This window comes from Phyllostomus hastatus, unplaced genomic scaffold (genome assembly GCF_019186645.2).
Source record: "Phyllostomus hastatus isolate PE091 unplaced genomic scaffold, TTU_PhHast_1.1 phas_contig_152, whole genome shotgun sequence".
In the NCBI taxonomy this organism is placed as follows: domain Eukaryota; kingdom Metazoa; phylum Chordata; class Mammalia; order Chiroptera; family Phyllostomidae; genus Phyllostomus; species Phyllostomus hastatus.
This window is the reverse complement of record NW_025333622.1, coordinates 7,645,270-7,650,867: the sequence shown is the minus strand read 5'-3', so window position 1 is coordinate 7,650,867 and position 5,598 is coordinate 7,645,270. Positions and strand designations below refer to the sequence as shown.

General features: G+C 35.1%; 1 pseudogene; it reads left to right on the top strand.

Moving 5' to 3' along the window:
- The first annotated feature begins 3,658 nt into the window (after positions 1 to 3,658).
- On the top strand, positions 3,659 to 5,359 carry LOC123813442 (annotated as a pseudogene).
- The last annotated feature ends 239 nt before the right edge of the window (positions 5,360 to 5,598 follow it).

The window sequence follows — 5,598 nt, the reverse complement described above, 5'->3', positions numbered from 1 at the left end:
TCAAGAAAATTGGGGATTAATTTTAGCAAAGAAAGTAGCCTGTCCAAGGGACCTCACAGGCAAAGAGCACAGTCTGTGCCAATCTGGTGTAGGCTGCACCAAGACTGGGGAGGCATGTAGAAACTGATGCAGCACATGCAAGGACTTTAAACTCTGCGCTGTAGTCATTTTTTTCTAACACCTGTGAACTTATTCATCTGAAAAATGGTTTTGGAAGATATTTCTGAAAAATAAAGGCAATTTGACAACTGAAGTTAAAGCTCATTTAGAAAAAGAGTAGGAATGGGAGGAAGATACTTAGACTATCATGAAAAGAGGGACCATCTTTCTCAAAATAGTGGCTGTAATGATCCTTAGAATAGTAACAGTCCTGTATATTAAGATCACCCTCTCTTCTTTCAGCAAAACACAACACAAATTATTTAAGAAAGTTTCTCATGGGGCCCAATGGTTCTTGAATCTCAATTTTATTGTGTGCATTTTTCCTAAATTCCTCTGTGAATGAGGGATTGTAATGTATCCATATCTAGTATCTGTCCCTTCTAACTGCCCTTGAATTATGGATGTTGAAGCCATCACTAAAAGCAAAAGAAATAAAGAAGGGAGGCAAGAAGGAAATAAAAAGTACAAGACACAATAAAAAAAGAAAGAAGTTATTAATATTCCAGGAATTCCTGCTCATTGCTATACTTCAGCACTTATTGGCAGGAAGGCAAATATGCATCTTGCGTGCTTTGTTTTTCCTAAAGCACAACTTAATTAATGCTGTCATATAGCTCCTTGTAACAGACTCAGAGCACGGCAGTCCTCCCATGCCACAGGATCAATGGAACCCTGGAAGCTACAACAGAAAGAAATTAGAACGTGCATCAAATTTGTGAAGCTCATAAAGAAAACACATTTGCCCTTCATGTATTTTTAAAGAGGTTCTTGTTTCATTATGTCTTGTAAATGGTTTCTCTTCTCAGAACAGCCAGCAGAATTGAACTTTCATGGTAGCTTATTTTTCAGAACAGAATGCCATTCAGTTTTACTCAAGATTTCAGTGGTGATGTTATCATATTTAGATGCCCAGTTATTCTATAAGGATTTTGTAATGTCTGAGAAAGAATTTGTCATATAAAATTATTTATTTGCCTGATTTTCTTCCTTCCTGTCTCTTTAGCACTCAAGAACCAAGTCTTATTTCCAACTTTGAAAGATTAACTTTTGATCCAATGTAAACTTCAATGTAGATCCCATTATCTCTTATGTCTTGTTTTTGGTAACATAGGATTGTATAACAGGAAAAATAAAACTGATAATTTATAACAGTACTTAGAAATATGCATTCATTTAAATCAGTTTGCCTCTAGATCACATAATTTTTAATGAAAATACTAGTTTTGTATTTAAGACCTGTAAGTAATTAATTTAGCCCAGGACCCAAGTCTCAGTACCGTAGAACTGAGTTGCATTGGAAAAATACAGTTTTATGCAAATGTAAATCAAATCTCTTTCATTCCATATGTAGTTATTTATTGCACCAAGATATGCCTTTTGATTTTCCATAATAGGTATTTGTCATTTGTTTTTCTAATACTGAGCCTTTCCAAATGAAATACTTTATTTTAAACTGAATAATTAATATCATTGTTTTCAATCCAAATATTGAATATAAGTTTATTCCCATTTTTTAAATATTTGAATAACCAAATGAATGTACTCCTCAAGGTATTTTACTTACTATCTTACATGTGGTTGTCTTCCTATATGTAGTAGGTCATTTAAGTTTCTACTTGAAATAACTATTTTGGAAAAAAAAGAACAAACTGAATAATTATTTAAAAAATTCAATGTTTTGTTGATTTCAGTATTTCATGGTATTTACAGCAAATATTTTATGAGAAAAACAGATTTAACTTATTTTAGTTTATACTTTTGCAATATTTGAAAAAACTATCGGGGCCCTGGTTGGGTAGCCCAGTTGGTTACAGCATTATTCCAGTATGCCAGGGTTGCAGGTTTGATCCTTAGTCAAGGCTCACACAAGAAACAACCAATGGATGCATAAATAAGTAGAACAACAAGTCTACTTTCTCTTTTTTTCTTTCCTTCTCCTTTTCTCCCTCTCTCTCTTTCTCTAAAAAAATAATATATAAATAAAAAAAGAAAAAATGTTGGGTTCAATATTCTTAGGTATATTGAAAATATTTTTCATTAAAATTTTTTATACAGTGTATAAGCTGTGATATCTAAAACTGTTCATGGTTTCAACAACTATTCTACAGACATACTATATGCCTATTATGTCCATTGATATGAGATGTGTTGCATTGTTTAGATGATCTATTATTAGGTCAAGGTCCTTCTGTAAATATTTTAATATTTCAAAGTAGTAATAGGAATTGAAATATATGCTTATGTTTTTGTTGACCATTGCCTGATTTGTAAACCTGCGTTTCCTTATTCAGTCACCAATTTTAGTGAGCTGTAGGATGTTTAATAATAGATTTTATGACCTCGTATCGACGTATTGTGTAAAGACTATTAAACTAACTCCAATTCATGCTATCAGTATAATTTAGAAAGGAAATAGGGTCATTAACTTTCTTACTACCAATTTAAGATTAACTTTTCTTATTTCCTTTCTATTACAAGTAATGATGCACAACTTTAACATACTTTGCTAAAGCTATTTTTGCTACTTTGTAGAAACAATTTAAGAGTTTAATATCAGCAATGCACTGATAATATTTCTAGCCTCTCTGGAATATGGATGAAAATACTGACTTTTTTAGGCAGGGATTTAAAAGAATCGCTATTGAAAATCATTAATATAACCAAAGACACTGAACTAGAGAACAGGCTGACAGTGACCAGAGGGAAGAGGGGAGGGAATTTCAGGGGAAAATGGGGAGGGTTTACAGGAACAAGTATAAAGGACACATGGACAAAAACTAGAGGGGGGTGGAAATGGGAGGGAGGCGGGAGGGATGGGTGGGTGGGCTGGGATGGGAGTAAAAGACAGAAAACTGTACTTGAACAATGATTAAAATAAATAAATAAATAAAAATTATTAAAAATGTATGTGCTCTTGATTAACACTGGCTATTGTTAATTTAATATATGTAATCAATATTTTGTCAGAGCAATGAAATTCAAGTTTTTAAAAAATATTTTAGATGTTTTATTTTCAGTTTACTTTTAACATAAGATTTTCTATTTTGTTTTTGATTATTTTATTGTTGTTCAATTACCGTTGTCTGCATTTACATCCCACCCCAGCCAAACCTGCCTCCCTCCCTTGCTTTCACTGCCCCCACCCTTGGTTTTGGCCATGTGTCCTTTATAGTTGTTCCTGAAAACCTTTCCCCACATTATCCCCTCCCACCTCCCCTCTTGTTACTGTCAGAATGTTCTTAATTTCAGTGTCTTTGGTTATATTTTGTTTGTTTCTTTCTTTTGTCAATTAGGTGCCAGTTTAAGGTGAGATCATATGGTATTTGTCCCTCACTGCCTGGCTTATTTCACTTAGCATTGTGCTAGTTGAGTATGAACAGGAAAAAATGTTATTGGTGTAATGAACATTATATTAAATTAAGGCATTGTACAATTGCATTATTGTATTACTTCATTACTGCATTACATTAAAAAAATTAATGCTCAAAGATCCACCATGGTCCCTGGAGACCCCTCCACTCAACTATGGTAACTGCCATCCCCACCACCCCCAACCCTGCCAGGCTCAGCTCCTAACCAAGCCCTGGGACCCAAGCCCCAATCCCACTGCTGTTCCCGGGCCTCACTGCGTCATCACACGTTGCTTGACATAGTATATCATAGTATCATAGTATCATAGTATTTGATATAAATTGGATACCTAGGGTCGATATTCTAGAGAACCACTTAGTAAAAGAAGGTTGTGTAGATGAAGAAATTGCTCTTAGAATTATCAGTTAGGGTGCTGTCATTCCTTTGGAGAAAGAAAATGGTAATGGAAGTAGAGGCTCCAATGGCAGTGTGTGGTGACATTTATGGCCAATTTTTTTGATCTGATGAAACATTTTGAAGTAGGAAGTTTATCTGCTAATGCATGATACTTTCTTTTTGGTGATTATGTGGGAAGAAGTTATTTTAATATAGAGTGTGTCTTATATTTATGCATCCTGAAGATTCTATACCTAAGTACATTGTGTCTTCTGAGAGGCAATCATGAATGCAGACACCTTACTATTTTACCTTTAAACAGAAATGTAAAATTAAATATTGAGAAAGAGTCTATGAAGCTTGTATGTAGTGTTTTATAGCCTGCCTCTTACTGCACTTTTAAAAAAATATATGTATTTATTTTTAGAGAGAGGGGAATGGAGGGAGAGAGAGGGAAAGAAACATCAATGTGTGGTAGCCTCTCATGTGGCCCCCACTGGGGACCTGGCCCTCAACCCAGACATGTGCCCTGACTGGGAATCAAACTGTGACCCTTTAGTTGGCTCTTACTGCATTTTTAAACCAGTAATTTTTTGTGTGTTCATGGTTGACTTTCATCAGAAATGCACACACTGGATGATACTTAGATTTTAGATAGAGTTAAAGAGGCACCTGCATGTGGGCCAATGTGTGACTTATTATGGTCTGATCCTTCAGAAGCAAATCACAGAAATGTTTTTATCAGTACAGTTAGAGGATGTTCTGACTTTTATAGCTACTCAGCAGTGTGTAAATTTTTGTAAAACAATAATTTGTTATTAATTATTAGAGCTCATGAAGTTCAAGATGTGAGCTGTAGAATGTACAGAAAAAGTCAAACTACAGGGTTTCCTTCATTACTAGTTTTCTGGCATCTAATTACTTAAATGTCTATAATAATAAAGCTACTGTATTAAAGTGTGAAAATAATGTGTTGAATGGTCAGCAGTTTACCTGTTCTCCACATCCTTACCAGTGGCCCAATTTTATGGATGTCTTCACATGGTCTTTACTGTTTGTTTGAGGAAGAGTGACAGAAATATTGGTAACTGTTCTGAGTATTTGCTCTGATGATGAACTGGTGACTGAAGGTGAAGACCAGTTTGATGACTCAGCTTCAGCTCCAAAAGAAATCAAGAAACAAAATTCCAGCATTTGTATACTGTGGCAAGGGTTTTCTGTGTTCTCATGGAGGAGGTAAAAGTGTGCTGATGCTCAAGGGCTTGACTCCTACAAGGGTGTTTCCTAATGGAGTGCTGGCTGAGGAATGGGAGACCTGCAAAGTAGTGATGATGTTGTGCAATTTACTGTGCCTCAGAAAAACTGGGGCACAACTCACTCTTCTGCTCACAATACATGTAATGCATGCAGGGAATTCCTTCTGCTCCTCAGTTCCTGTCTGAGCAGCTGACACAGGCAGAACACTATATGACAGGTAGTGACTGATTAATAGCCTGACCAGAGCAGAAAATTGATAGAATGGGTACTTGTTTCAGTAGAAAATAACCATCAATCTCTCAGCTTTTGTGAAATGATCTGGAAGCAGCTCATATTGTAATGTCTGAAATATTTATTTGTTTGTCTAATGCACCCTTTAAAAAGAAGCCCTAATTTCAGAATGTGAATCAAGGATATAGCATAATATACTAT